At 39.7% G+C, this 16,605-nt stretch overlaps 1 pseudogene; it reads left to right on the plus strand.

Moving 5' to 3' along the window:
* Positions 1 to 16,605, plus strand: part of LOC140229638 (vitamin D3 receptor-like) — an 86,995-nt pseudogene that overhangs the window by 49,785 nt on the left and 20,605 nt on the right.

Consider the following 16,605-nt stretch of genomic DNA (forward strand, 5'->3'; position numbering starts at 1 on the left):
CATGTCATAAGGTCAAAGGTCAAAAGGTCAAAGGTTAGGTGAAAATGTTGCAATATCCCTTTTCTCGCAAATGGTTCAATATATCTTCATGGAACTTGGTACATATGCATGTACTGACTGGCAGGGATTATCTAGGGAATTTAGGGGTCATGGGTCAATAGTCAGGGGGTCAAAGGTCAAGGTCAACTCCTCAAAATGTTACTATTTCCCTCATATACTAGTATATGCAATGATTGCATTATTAGGTTTAAAATTTAATATATGTACATGTATTACTTAATGGAGATTCTCTTGGAAATTTCCAGCCAGCAGGTCAAAGGCCAAGCGTCAAAGGTCAGGTTTAAATGAAAAAAAAAAAAGATATATTTTGTACTGTAATTACACTCTTTCTTCATACCTTGAAAATTATACTCAATGCATAAACTTATAGTAAGGTCGGTCAGAAGTCAAGTAAAAATTTTCAATTCCCCAAATATGTGTACCTGCACTCTTTAATAGACAATTATAGCAAACCCAGTTCGTGGAAAGTGAACATTCAAGATATTTCTGACAAACCTGTTATTTCGATATTTTGCCAGTTATGTGAAACTGTCATCACACATTGTGGAGACACTATTGGGAGAATCATGCATTATGGCGGAGGCATCAGTCGCCGTAGCGACATTTCTAGTTCACCATACATATGTACATGTATGGGTGGAAATCACTGATCTCTACGGAAGAACAAGATCATTGGGGGTAGAAAACATGCACATAGAGGGAAAGTAGCTGCTTGGTGGGTGGTCTGCGCTCTCAGAGTGCTTCTCTACATGTAGTTTCTAATAATCGCATTATGCACAAGATGCTGGCAAGATTATGCAGTCCAGTTGCACAACATGCCAGGAAATGGCTGAACATCACTGGCTCCTTCGGGGTTGCCTCTAGGTAACATGAACAGCAGTGAATACAATGGCATTAGCCAAGCATGTTGTGCCATGTTATTACCTCTGCCAAGGGAGGAGATTATGTTTTTGTTACCGTTGGTTTGTTTGTTTGTTCGTCCGTGTGCAAAATAACTCAAAAAGTAGTTAACGGATTTGGATGAAACTTACAGGAAAGGTTGAGAAGTAACAAATGATTAAATTTTGATAGTAATCTGAGAATTTTTAGGGAATTTATGAAGGATTTTTGATATTTTGACAGGTAGGGTCAATGAATTTGGGAATTTATGCTGCACATTTTTGAGGTTTTCAAATGCGCACTTAAGTGCATGCCCTTTTTTCTGCTAGGGTGAGGCGCGCCGTGCAGCTGAGGGTTTATGAGGTAACAAAGGCTTCTATTGGGAAATCGGGCGATTTTTCAGCATGTATACCTATGGATAGAAATCACTGCTCTTGCCCAAAGAGCTTTTCCCCAATGGTGGAGAGGAGAAAAATCTCTTTGGGAAGAGCAAGATCATTGGTGGAAAGTAGCTGCTTGGCAGAGGTCTGCACTCTTAGAGTGCTTTTCTAGTTTAAAGGGATGGTGCAGTATTGGTGGAGATGAGAATTGGGCTTTTAACTTTTTGCGAGATAACAAGAAAACACTTATGAAATAGTACAGGGCATACCATTTTAAGAGGAATTCAAAGTTTATTTGATGAAAATCGGGTCTGGAATGACTGAAACATCCAAAAACAAAGTAAAACAAAGCGATCGTAATAAAGTGTGGGTCCCACAGCCATTTCAAAACCGATTTTCATCAAATAAACGTTGAATTCCTTATAGAATTACATGCTCTTTCATATTTCATAAGAGGTTCCTCATTATCTCATCAAAAAATGTTGGAAACCTGAAATTAGGTCTCAACCAAAACTATACGACCCCTTTAATAGGTGATGAAGGAGGAGGACTTGTTATTGAGGTGGAGTGTGTAAGAGCAAAGGGCAGATAAGGGTTTGAGAGAATCAGAAACATTGAAACTTGGAAGGATAAAATTTCGAGAAAAAAGTTTAAAGTGAGTTTTGTGCATCATGCTGTCCAGCTTTGCAAGACGATTTGTGTGTCATTAAGTTTCTGTGTGCAACATTAATTACTTAATGCCCATCTATTGGTTTGTGTGTGAAATATTCAAGTCATCAGCACAGACTGGGTTAACGTAATGATACATCGATAGTTTTCATTAAATAAGCCTGTTCATCATGGTAATTAACTTTTCTAGTAAGGCCACATCTTGCAACATTCTAATGAAGAAGCCATACTTTATTCATTTCCTTCTGTCTCCCTTGTCCAGAAGCAAAGACGCTTAACTAATAAGACACGAAAGTGCGCGCTAATCCTTTACAAAACAAATGGACAGCGCGCGGTCCTCATGCGTATTACGCACGTCATCTGAGACGCGCTGTCTTGACACTTGATGAACAACAGCAGCGGCTTCAGGGACAGCGCGTCTCAGGTGATGTGTGTCTTTGCCTGAGACGCGCTGTCTTTGAAGATGTTGTTGTTTATCAAGCGTCTTTGATTGTGAGATCATGTTGTTGCCAAATTTTTACCTCCACGAAATAATCCTTATTACTTTAAAATCCCGTTCTTCAAAATAACCCCTTAATCGAAAAAAAGCTACGACTATAATTTTTAAATCTTTTTAAGATAATAAAAATACCACTGTCTTTGGAAATGAATGATGTTTCTAGGTGTACTGAGTTTGTACTTAGCTCCCTTTAGTATCGTCATGTAGGGTAGCCATTTTGTGTCCATTGTTATCGCGCGCCTTCGTATCTTGTTATCTACTATCTTTGGCCAAAAGACACCACAAGGCACCCAAAGATTCTCAATGGATTTTAAAGGGATCGTATAGTTTTGGTTGAGACCTACTTTCAGATTTCTAACATTTTTTTTTTTGGTGAGATAATGAGAAACCTCCTATGAAATATGAAAGAGCATGTAATTATTCCATGAGGAATTCAATGTTTATTTGATAAAAATTGGTTTTGAAATGGCTGAAATATACAAAACAGAGCAATTCTAATAAGTGTGGGACCCACACTTTATTACGATCACTTTGTTTTACTTTGTTTTTGGATGTTTCAGTCATTCCAAACCCGATTTTCATCGAATAAACTTTGAATTCCTCTTAGAATGGTATGCTCTGTACTATTTCGTATTGTTTTCTTGGTATCTCACAAACAGTTAAAAGCCCGATTCTCATCTCCACCAATACTGTACCATCCCTTTAACCCTTCCATACCCAAACTAAGTCTGTCATTTGTGTTTTGGCAGTGATACATGTAGCAGTATGATGGTGCTGAAGGGTTGTAAGGGAAACAAAGAGTTTCATCTCCTCCAGCCGCCAGCCGTCGACTATGATTTACGAAAGAGACTCACTATATTTGTGAGTCGACCCCTCAGCGTCCATGATATGGTGTTAAAAGCACTCAAGATTTCTCAGGGCGGATTACCGGATTGTCGTCATGGTAGTTGTAGCCATGGTAATGGTAATGAGTCTATCACAGGTTTGATACAAGCTGTATGCTAAGCCTTGCAAAGCAGTATGAAATGTGCTGTCTCTGTACTCTCAGAGGCCTGCAGCTTCTGGTTTTATGTGAGAGAGATTAGGAAAACGTCTGATACCCCTTTCATAAACTCATCCTCCTATTATCCGCATAAGAATAATGCGGACAATTCAATAAAAAATGCGTTCACAAACTCTGAAAATAATCCGCATTATTTTTACGAGCGCCCGTCGTGAAAAAGGCGGATAATCGTCATGGTGACTGCACACCCCCCTTCTGCGGGAAAGACAGGTGACGTTTGACCGCACCCCGGCAATTATCCGCATTATTTGGGTTTGCGTTCATAAACTCAAAATCTCGTCCCGACGCTGCTATTATGCGGATAATAGAAGGGTCGAAATAATGCGCATTATTCTTTCCCCTCTCCGATTTTACGACCAAATATTGCGGATATTATCCGCATTATTGAGTTTATGAAAGGGGTATTAGATGGGGTTGTCATCCAGACCTGACTCTATAGGCAACCAGTAGTATCTTAATATGTGTGGGTTAAGCCCAAATATGAATGTGGATTGAATGAAAGCAGCAATATTGATAGAATACACAAAGGGGTGTTTGACAAAAATTGGGCAGTCCATTCAAAAGTTACCTGTTCTATGATTTTTTTTTTTTTAATTTCAGTACCATCATTGCAGAGCCTGGATAAGGAGACTACTATACAGGTGTAGTTTTTTGTGATGTCATTATGGACAACGATATGAAGAAGACATAAAGGAAATGCAACGTATCTTAACTTTTCTAGCCTAATGAAAGGGCACTTTACTTCTTCCATAAATCAGGGGGAATAATATTCCCCATTTATGTCCATATAAAAAGTCAGTTGAATGTGTACAATTTACAAAAAATGAAATTTTGTGTACTTATCCCTATTTTCTTTATTGATGTCCAAAATGATGTTATAAATGTCAGTAGTCTTCTCATCCAGTGGTGGTGGCTCTGAAGCTTGAAAATTCTGAACTTTTGAACAGATCGTCTGATTTTCCTCAAACTTTCACCAATGAGTTCTCCTAAATATTGCTGCATTCACTAAATCCATGCATATGTTTTGAGTGCAAACTTGTCCTTTAAGCTTCATGCATGTACTATACTGAGAATCCATACAGTGTATCTTGAATCTTGTTTGGTTCTCCGAACTTTCGATACAGTTGCCATGGAGAAGAAGGAGGTAACTAGCTTGGCCAGTGCAGACTCCGCCAGCACAGAGCCGCCCGACCTGACCTGCGTGGTGTGCGGGGACAAGGCCAACGGCATGCACTACCGGGCGTTGACCTGCGAGGGCTGCAAGACGTTCTTCCGCCGCAACGCCCGCAACCGCCACCAGCTGAAGTGCGAGATGATGAGCTCGGCGGGTTGCGAGATGGACATGTACACACGCAGGCACTGTGCGGCTTGCCGCATGAAGAAGTGTATCTCAGTTGGCATGCAACCAGACAGTGAGTGCAAGGCCACCTCCCATATTCCTCTCAAACATCCACAAGCACACCCCATCCCTCCCCATCCCCCCCCCCCCCAAAGATGTGTAACAGGGGGACCAAATTGTGGCCCAGTTTTTACATTTTCATCATCCTTTCAGAGACAAATGGTCAAATTTGTCAACAAACTTGCCAACAGTTATTGCTACTACAGTGATAAGATTATACATTGTATAGGTACATACGGACAGCATTCCCTGAGCTGCCCCCCCCCCCCCCCTTGTGACCCCCAGGGCAATCCATAACCCCAAGATTAGAAAATATAAAAAATGAATAGATCTTTGAAACCAAAAATACTCTGAATATTCAAGTACACTAGTAGGATAGGGAATGATTGTTTGTTTCATATGGAAGATCCAGGGGTGGCCCCAATGGGGCGGGAGCAAATTTGGAGCAAGTTTTCACATTTTAATGGCCTCTTTGAAAATACGTGGTCCATATATTTTTTTTATGCCTCCGCCACGAAGTGGTGCCAGAGGCATTATGTTTTCGGGTTGTCCGTCCGTCTGTCCGTCCGTCCGTCCTTCCGTCCGTCCGTAATGAATTTTGTGGACAAGGTAACTATCGAAACCTGTTGAGGTATCCTAATGAAACTTTGCATGTATGTGTATTAGGGGGTGAAGTTGTTCCTATCAACTTTTGGGTGCACATGCTCAAGGTCAAAGGTCAAAAGGTCAAGGTCAAATACATAAAATTTCACTATTTCCACCATATCTATTGAATGCCTGAAGATATTTTCTTGAAACTTAGTGTATACATGTATTACCCAATTAAGATTCTCTGGTGAAAGTTTGGGTCATGAGGTCAAAGGTCAAAAGGTCAGGGTCAAATACACAAAATTTCATTATTTCCACCATATCTATTGAATGCCTGAAGACATTTTCTTGAAACTTAGTGTATACATGTATTACCCAATTAAGATTCTCTGGTGAAAGTTTGGGTCATGAGGTCAAAGGTCAAAGGTCAAAAGGTCAAGTAAAAATATTAAAACTTCTTTTTTTTCTCCGTACCTTGGAAAATTGTTCAAGGTATCTTCATGGAACATAGTATATACATGTACTGACTGGAAGTGATTATCTAGAGAATGTAGGGTTCATGGGGTCAAAGGTCAGGGGTCAAAGGTCAAGTGCAAGACTTCAAAATTTTACTATTACCCTCATATTTATGCAATGCCAGCAGGGTTATTTATTACACTTGGTGTATGCGTGTGTAACGTAATAGAAATTCTCTGGAAAGTTTTTTTTTTCTCTTTTTGCCTCAAAGGTCAAAAGGTCAAAGATCAAGTGAAAGTGCTGAACTAACTTTTTCCTCCATATCTCGGAAGTGGCTCAAGTTACCTTGAAACTTAGTACATTTTCAAATGCATGTTCTACCTGAAAGTAATTATCTTATGAATTTTAGGGTCAAGGGCCAGATGAAAATGGTAACAATTTACTATTCAATTCAGAAATTGCACTTTTTCTCCACACCTGTACCTTGAAAATTACTCAATGCCTAAATGTATGAATGGGTCAAAGTCAAGTTAAAGTCCTTAAATCCCTAGATACATGCTCTCTTATTCATCCAATTAAACCTAGGTCAAGGAAGGTGAACATTCAACACATTTGTGACAAACTTGTCATTCCAATATTTTGCCAATTTTGTGAAAATGTAATCACACAGTGTCCACATGTACTATCTACAGTAGACCTATTGGGAAAATCATGCATTATGGCGGAGGCATACCAGTCGCCAAAGCGACATTTCTAGTTTTTTTAAATAACAAACTTGGCAGGTATTAATCCCAATGCGTTGAAATATACCAATGGATACCATGTCCTCCTGTGCTAAAGGCCTCCCATAGCTCTCCAAATTTGCTATGGTATTTGTGGGTATTACGGTAAAGTCTTAAAGAATGTGGAAGGGAAAACTTGGGATGCTGAGGTGAGCACGAGATCCTTGTATTTCTTGTTATTTTTGCAACAGATATATGCTTTTGATGAATCTGCAACCAAAATACAGTGGCCTGTGACCAAAACTGGGCTCAAATTATTTTTCCCCCCAACCTGATATATGTACTGACAGTAAAGGTTAAAAAATTTTTATAAGACAGACAGCTTTAAACCACAGAAATATGGTTTCTGAAACTTCATGAATATATGAGTTCCTCGCCAGCCAGACCCATGATGAGGCCGTATAAATCATATTGCCTTACCTAATTTGCCTATGTGGTTGCTACTAGTTGTATTGTGAAAATATGTGCAATTTAAAAATTCCATGACTTCCTATTTTGAGTTTTGGTTTGATGGTACTTCCACCATTGAATGAATGAGATTTACTGTGATACAGAAAGCCAATTTGCTCTATAGCATAGACCATATATATTCTTCCCTCAGTTGCGATATTGGACTTGCAGCTGATTCGGATCGGAGGTACCTATAATGTACCTCCTGAAATTCTCAGAAGAACTGTCAAATCGTTTCGATCTTGTTAGGGAAGAACATAATGCCCTGTTGCACTCGATGCTGTGAAACACTCTACAAATCAAGACGATGCATCCAGATGCCTAGAGAAGGGCATTTGTTTATCATTGAGTGCTGCAATATTCGCTCGCAATCGAGTTACTGTCTAATCTGGCGTACGCAGAACAGATTTGAGGTGGGTGCATGACGTTTGTGTAGCGAGCCTTGCTGCTTATCAATGTTCATGGAAAGCACACTGCCACCTTCAGCCTCTGTCCTGGTATTAGCAAGCCCTGTCTATCTGGGCATGCAACATTCAAATACGCTTCGATGGGAACAGGCAGAAAATAATCAACTGCGCAGAACATACAGTGCATGCTATTTGCATTGCCGCTAGTAGTGCAAAGATCCTTCCCATTATTTTGCAGCAACCACTACAGTGTCAATTCTTTGAAGTTTTAACCCATTGAGGACGAGTCCCGAGTATACTTGGACAGGTATCTATGGGAAATGCATGTTGTAGCAAAATCAGTCTGTCCTCAACGGGTTAATAACATCCTCCTTTTAAACTTCATGTTGCATGTTACTCCAGATGTTGTACTGTTTTGTAACTCCATCAAATTCAAATTTACACAAAGCACCTATAGTGGCCTCTCTTTTCTGTAGTTTCTGTTTTGTAATGAGAGAGGGGAAGGGGAAAGGGGAAATAGCAGGATTAGACTCTCCGTTTAATGCTGCCCTCAAGTCACGATCAGAATGAAATATCTTGTCATTGATGAATCCCCATGTTCTATGTTGAGCCATGGAATGATTCATTAGTGATCCTATAAATGTCAACTTCACTGGATGATCAATGGATGTATGTCCTGCAAATACTCGGATATTGCCTCGTGACGACAGATACAATGTACTTTACAGTTGGTGCTTTCACATTTACAGTGAAATACCCCCTATTTTGTGGAGTAATTTGTAATAAATGTGGATACACCATGAAAGACATTGAGAAATAGAGTGATATTACGGAGCTTTAGATTTGCGATGTGGAAGTTCGAGACGACAAGTGCTTTGGACGTTCTCGGCCTCTCTCCCTGCAGTATGTTGAAAAGTAGCTTTAGATTACGCTGAGACGCAACCTATAAAAAATAAAATGGCACCCGACCCCATATGATTGGTGCATGAAGTATAGCTCTCTATGTCGTGAACTGAGCGGATGTTGAAATAGCACAGAACGCAAAGTGAAAAGTCAGGCAACGAAAGCTATAAATACTGTATACACCATTATTTTTGTGAGGGTTTGAATTTCGCGAATTGCAGTTGGATCGCAAATTTAACCAACACGCAAAATTGTCTCCATGCGCTTTGTTAATAGAGCATTAACGTCAGCGTCAGCGTCGATTCGCGAAAACAACATCTCGTGAAAATGTCGCGAAAACAAAATCTCGCGAAAACGTCATTCGCGAAAATATCTGTATGCGAAAATAACGGCGTATACAGTAGACAGGCTTTGATTGCAATTCTGCACATGCTCAGAATATTCTCTCTTTTTTTCCCCTCTGAACGTCCCTGTCGCTGAAGTCTAAAGCTCTCTGCTTAGGGTGATCTTACTTCAAACTTCACAAGAAATGTGCATGTGAGATTTGAGTATGATTCATGCTACGAAATACTACTCATTCTACAATGGTGTCTTTCTCATCATGGGACCTGCTTCCAGTCTCAGAACTCCCTGTAGGAGAAATGAAGATGTGGGGTGTGCATGCACAGCGCTTACCAGAAATACATATTGTGCCATTCGTTTCCTGAATGAGAATGGTGCCAAGTGAATTACCGTGGTATCACAGCAGGGGCTGATCCAGGAATTCTGCAAAGGGGAGGCGTCTTTACAAAATTAGATGGGGCACATGTGCCCCCCATTTTTTTCTTTTTATTTCTTTTGTTTTAACAAAAAATAAAGAGATGCGTGCACCTGATGCGCCCCCTCTGGATCCGCCACTGCACAGTGACACTCGTGATTTTGCAAATGAAGGGCACATCAGCAAATCAGTATTTTTTAATTTTCATAACACTTAAAGTAATTCCAATATGGATGCATGCTCCTGGTAGCCATCTCGACAGCAGCCGCCTGCTGAATGCGCCCCACTTAAAATTCCCCTGGAGACAAAATTGTGGTCGTTTTTAGGCTGCATTTATCTAAAAAAATTCTGAGGCAGAATCACGATCCTAAATGCGTTTGAGGCATTTTCTGAGGTTAGATAAATGCAACCGTGTTTTCAAATGCGTTTTGAAATGCCGTTTTGAAACATATTTGAGACCATGATCACGGTTCTGTGAGTAAACGTAATGCCGTTTTGAAACTCGTTTTTATCTCAAGGTCAAATCCCAACTGCTTCCGGTTGTGCTCTCTACCCATTATTTGTGTGTGACTGAGGAGGCATGTTTGATGGTATGCAGTTGACCTTTACTTCCCAGGTCAAACGGCGCAAAGCAGCTGCGCAGTGACACCACTCGAATTGCGATTGTATGATGGTTAGATAAAGGCTGTTCCCAAAGAATCGCGTTTCTAACCATGTTTGCAAACACCATTCCAAACGCGTTTTGAAACGTGATTCTCTCTCTCTCGAGTTAGATAAACGCAGCCTTAAAGACCCATCATTCGACTATAGCAGCTAGTACCAGTCAGCAGGTGGCTGCGCTGTTGATAGGTGCATGGCCACAGCTGAATGTGACCTACTAAAAATTCCCCTTGAGACAATATTGCTGTCATTTCAAGGACCCATCATTATATAGCTACATTGTAGCCACCTGTCGAACACAGAACAGTTGTGATCAGAGCTTTATGCGATAGGCGGCACAGGGTGTTTCAAAGTGCATTACGGTCACAGTCTCGCAAGTCAATGCCCCTGTCTGTTTGCATACTGATCACTTAACCCGTTGAGGATGGGCTGATTGTGCTACAGCAGGCATTTCCCATAGACCCTTGCCCAAGCAAGGCGGTACTAGTACCTCCTTGGCCCAAGTATACTCGGGACTCATCCTCAATGGGGTAAGACAGTGGTCTTCCAGAAATGATCATGTCATGCATTTTTAATGTGATTATAAATCCATGTAAAATAATGTGATACTACAATGTAGTTCAAAATGAAATTTAAAAGCAACGTCCCCCCCCCCCCCCCCATCGTTGAATTTGGAGGCCTTACCTTAGGAGAATGTTATGTTTCAGTGTGTTTGGTAGGTTATCTATTTATTTATTATTTATTTTATTTTTTTTTTTTTTTTGCTTTCACTTTTTTTTTCTTACAGTTACCTGTGAGCACCTTGGCTGTAGACTCTAGGAAACAGAATGTCAGTACAGGAACAATTGCAGTTTGCATGCCATTCGATTCAGGTGTATCAAACACAGCAGTTACCCTTGAGTTGCTTTCTCATTGTGCAGTGCCTGATGCATGCTGTGTTAAAAAAAAAAAAAAAAAAGGAATGAAAAAAATAGTTAGGTAGATAAATAGATAGCTATATGAATAAATGAGTAAGTACATAAATAAGTAAGTAAGTAAGTAAATAGATAGATAAACAGATAGATACGTGAATATTCTTACATCTGCCTAGCATGTAGACTGCAGCCAAGACTCTTGAAAGGGTGCTAAAGGAGGCTCTGAAACCACCTTGTGTAGGTGGTTTCAGAACCTGCCCTGATTGGATCTCCTTTTCTGAATTCTGTCCATTCATACTGAGCTGAGAGGCTGCTCGAGGCTGCCATAGGAGGCTTCATAACATCCCTTTTTGCTTCTAAGTACTCTGAGAAAGTCGAAATTTGATGGTTTTGAGACCTGCCACCATGATCTCAAATGACCTCGGTGATGTTGTCCTGACTCACCACCTGAACCTGTGACTGAATCTGCACTCCAAGGCTGTTTTTCTCATGATTTTGTGTACTGTTTGGCTGTATCTCAACTTCAAAGCTGTTTTTCTCATGATTATTATTTTTTTTGTTCTCATTTTAAAGGGAAGAAGATATAGTGATATATCTCTGGAAAGCTCCAAGTCTTCAGATTGTAAATCTAGAGTGATCTGTGAAAATACGAAACGTCAGGTTTTTGTGGTCCCATATTGATAGGTTACATTGATGAGACCAAAAGTTTTCAGTGAACCTTTTATCGCTCTTATATGTGGAGAGTATGGTGGTTCTTATACAGCCTGATGCACTCACTGCAGTTGTTGTTTTGATAAACATGGCTTCCCAATAAATTGCTTAAAACTGAAACAACTACAATATATGAATGAAAGAAAAAGGATGCTAATTGCTATATAGTCGAACTTTTGAGTTATCAGTTCAGGATTTGCTAAGTGTGTTTTAAAGGACTTATGTAAAGAAAAAGTTTTATCATGACAAAAATTGTCAAAATTTGGCAGCTTAAAAGAAAATCTAATCAAGATATGAGCAGTTTTTCTGTATCATTTTTTTTTTTTTTTTTTTTTAGGACAGGCTTTGCTTTTATTGGGAAATAGAATACATTTCCATTGATATGGTTGAGTGACCCCATAATTTTTAACTCCCTTGAACCTTGAAGTAGTAATCTCTTTCAGCAGTTCCTTGAAACTATCCTGACCTCTTTGCTCTTTCCTCTTTGCTACGAAACTACACACTTTACACCTCCTAACCCTCTCTTACTTCAACCACTTTTTTGAATGGGTTAGGATTGTCCAATTTTAACAGGTTATATATCATTCTAGAGCGTAGCATTTACTCTTTTAAACGTATCCGGGCAATTACCCCCAGAGGGCGATTGCTCCCGGCTAAATACTGGTTAGTGGTAAGTTGGAGTAAAGATTAGGGTTAGGTTTAGGTTTAGGGTTAGGAGTTTGGGTTAGGATTAGGATTAGGTTTAGGATTAGGACTAGGACTAGGGCCAGGGGAAGGGTTCGGGGTAATTACCCAGGGGGTAATTGCCCTAGACCCCTTTTAAACTGAGTAGAAAAGTAGAAATTCATTTTGGCCTAGTATTTTGGGAGGTTTTGAGCTGGGCAGTCACATATTCTAGTAGTCTGAATTCTTGCCTCTATAAATCTTGAGGTAATATATTTTTTCCCCCGGCCAAATGTAACACTTCCCAGAGATTGATCGTATATATCCTTCTCATACAGGACTGTGGGACCAGGACAGGCTGGCGACCCGGAAGCCAATCAAGAAAAAGGTCAAGGTCAAGAAAGATGGGAAGGCGAAGAGCCCTGTCAAGTCGGAAGATGCCACTGCCACTGCCACTGCCACTGCCGCCGCCGTTGCCCCCCTCCTCCCAGCTCTCATCGCCGAGCACGTGAGCCTGGGCAAGCTGCTGGCCCAGGCATACCGGATGGCGAAGGAGAAGCTACCGGCGCCCTCGCCTGAAGTCAGTAGACGCCCCACACCCCAATCGCACGCTGCCTACCCCCACCTTTCTTCTCAGCATCCCGCTTGGCACAGCATGCACTCGCATGTAAACACTATGTCCCTTGTTTGCATCTTGCTTGCTTTTTGTACTGTATGTCCAAAAAAAAAAAAATTACCGAATCGGACTTTCTGCAATGATAATTTCAAAAGTAGTGAATCAATCCGAATGCAATTTCAAGGTATGTAACTATAACATAATTACCTAGATCTTACAGAAGACCCCATTCAATTAGCTTCAGTGGTCAAAGAAATGAGGATCTTTGTAGAGCATGTCAGGTATCCTTTTTCCCTCCAAGTTTTATCGGTTGTCTTCACAGTTCAAAGAGCATTCAAGTGTTGAACTTGGAAGAAACAAACCCATGACATGCTTTACAATGATCCACAATTCACTTTGACCACTTAAATTGAATGGGACTTTCTGCAAAATGTGGGTAAACAGTTTAGTCTTATTCCCTAAAATAGCATTCAGATTGTTTAATCATATTGAAAGTTATCACTTTAGAAATCCGATTTTTTTTTTCTTTTTTGGACATAATCCCCCTCCAACATGGGAAGTCAAGAGCATGCTTTCATTTCTTCACTGAAAGTGAAAAGTGCTCTGTATAAACAGGGGGACGGTTAAGGAGATCAAAATACTCACACAAATAAACACTCAATTTCATGTTCAGAGCATCATCACATGGATGTCATGACAGATAGAATGTATTCATAATCTGGAGTCTATCAGGTTTGTTATCAGTTATATTAAAGTTCATGCTGATGGACTGAACTACAAATTGAATTCAACAATTAGCATTCCATAGCCAACCAAATGAATGAATGAATAAGAAATGAATATTGAGTGGATAAATGAATGATTGAATGAATGACTTAATGGGTTCATGTATTAGTGACTGAAAGGCTGAGCGTATCAATTAATGAGTGCCATCATGAATTGATAGATGAATTTAAATTAATGAGTTTGTGAGTGCATGAGTGATTGAATGAGTAAATGAATGTATTAGTAACTGGTTGAATGAGTGAATAAGTGAATGCCTAAGTAAATCAATGAATGAATGATTAGCAAATGCTTGAATAACTGAATGAATGAATTAGTATATGAATACCAACATAAAAGGCTGAATGATCAAATAAATCAATTAGTGAGTGTGAATGAATGAATGAATGAATGCATGGATTAGTGAGTGCATGAATAAGTGAATGAAAGACTGAGTACATGAATGGATGAGTGGGTAAAATTGAATTACCAACTGATGAATTAATGCATTTGTGAGTGTGAATGTATGAATGGATGAAATGAGTAGTGTATGAATGCATGATTTCATGAATTCATTCATTTATTCATTCATTCACTCCGTGAGTGAATGAATTAGTGAATTAGTATATGAATACCTACATAAAGGCTGAATGATCAAATGAATCAATTAGTTGGGAATGCATTAAAATGAATGAATGAATGCATGGATTAGTGAGTGCATAAATAAGTGAATGAAAGACTGTGTGTTGAATGACCAACTGATCAATTAATGCATTTGTGAGCATGAATGGATGAATGAATGAATGAAACATTGTATGAATGCACTCATTCATTCATTCATTCACTCATTCATTCATTCACTCACTCATTTATTTATTCATTAATTCATTCATCAACAAATGATAGAACAGTCTGCTTTATAACAGAAAGACAACCCAGATATGTTTCTTTGCATGTTTAAGTCAGTCTGGTACAAGAAATGCTGACAAAGCTCTTTGGCTTGTCAGAAATGTGTACATTGTATATAAGACTCCACAAGATGACATGAACTTGATTTCACATAACATGATAGTGACTAGTTTGCAATTGAGTGTTTTCTTTGTTGTCAAACAAACTAAAGACTTCCTCAGTTAACCCTTTTTGTACACTACATGCACATACCCATATTTTACCACAATTTTTTGTATGTCAAGGTGATAAATGGTGTGATGATCATGAGTAGTCACTCTCTGTCCAAGGCAGACAAGCACTTCACATATTAATTCATAATCACCACATAGCTGTGCAAGTACATAATGGATTTTGCATCCAACTTCGCATCTCACTGCACAATTCAGGCACACTCAACAAAATTGCTTTTCTGGTGCAGGGGTATGTATGCTGTTTGTTGCAAAAAATTGTGTGTTTTTTTTTTTTCTGTGAAAACTGCTGATGGCAAAGCAGTGGCACACTTGCACATTGTTGATCATTTCCGTACATTTGTACGTCACTTTCCTCCCACCCTGAGTCACAGCACATTTTGTGAATTCTAGCAGGCACAATCATTGCTCTTCTTTGCATGCATCGGTTTGGTGTGATTTTGCACATGTGTGTAACAATGCAGGGCAAGTTCGAGGCAGGTGCAGTTGTGTTGCGACTTTGTGAATAAGGGATGCTCTGCGTGGTGTTGGGTATGCTGCTACTTTGTTATTTGGGCAAGAAAGGCTCGGAGCTGCATGACCACTTCGTAATTTGAATACAGGAGGTCTGTAAGAGGCTTCCCCTTCACTGTGGCCTGGTACTCCCTTTCTCTCCCTTGCGGTGTTCCATTCTCCTCAAAATAATAAAAACTCCATTTATGCAAAAACAAAGGGTGAAAGAAAGTGTGAGGTGTGACAACATGTTTAGAAATGGTTCTTTACTCTCTACCAGTTGAAGGAAATACCATGCAATGCATAGTGTAACTATAGTATTTAAAGCACTCAGAGAATGCAAACCTCTGCCAAACAGCTCATTTCCACCCGTGCATGCATCACATTTAAAATTGCCCAATTTCCCAATATAGAAGCCTTTTGTTTACGTCATCAGCTTCCAGCAGTGTGGCGGCTCGCCCGAGTAGAGGATGCGCTTAGAGCATGTAATTGCAAACCTCAAATATGCACAGCTTGTGACCCTACCTGCCTATAGATTAAAAAAAAATACTTCAGAAATCCATAAAAATTCCAGGATCATTACCAAAATTTAATTATCTGTTCCTTGTGTGATTAGCAACTGTACATTTTTTCTTGCAAGTTTCAAAAAACCGTTCATTACTTTTTGAGTTGTTTTGCAAACAGACAAACCAACGCCAAACCTCCTTCCTTGGTGCAGGTATAATGATGATGTGAGTTAGCGTCCATGAAGGGCATATTGGTCCTGTGAGTTGTTTAGTGTTCGATCATTGAACAGTTTAGGGTTAAAACCTGCCTTGGTTAGTGCAGAGGAGCTCTCGCTTCCAACTTCCACAACCCATGCAGTCAACATCCTCTCATAGTGAAGTAAAAGTTTCCCCATAATGTGAGAATCGTAATAAAAGCTGTATGCACCTGCCACTTGGTAAAGAAGAAGCTAGGACATGCCTGCCGTAATTTGAGAACTGATGGGTAGTACGTGCTTGTGGTGAATTATCCATGATGTGGTCTTGTGGTTCGTTCAGTACTGGTATATACAAATGATGCGCAGGTCTGAGTGGATCAGTAATAATTACATGCCTGTAGTAAGGTAATTACTGTGGAATTGTCTAACCCACAAGGCATAGCCTCGTGGGTTTAGCCTAGTTTCCATAGTTACCACATGCACACTATTTGTACTGATACACAAAGAAGCATAGTGTGCATCATCTATCTGTTTTATAGAACAGTTAAAGTAGGTGTCTTTTCTTTCCATTATTTAGATGGATTTAATGGGAAAGTTCATTTGTAGTGAGTTATATTTCATTTTAAAGCTAAATATTTGCTCTTTCAGGATCA

The sequence above is a fragment of the Diadema setosum genome, chromosome 6, assembly GCF_964275005.1.
Source record: "Diadema setosum chromosome 6, eeDiaSeto1, whole genome shotgun sequence".
In the NCBI taxonomy this organism is placed as follows: domain Eukaryota; kingdom Metazoa; phylum Echinodermata; class Echinoidea; order Diadematoida; family Diadematidae; genus Diadema; species Diadema setosum.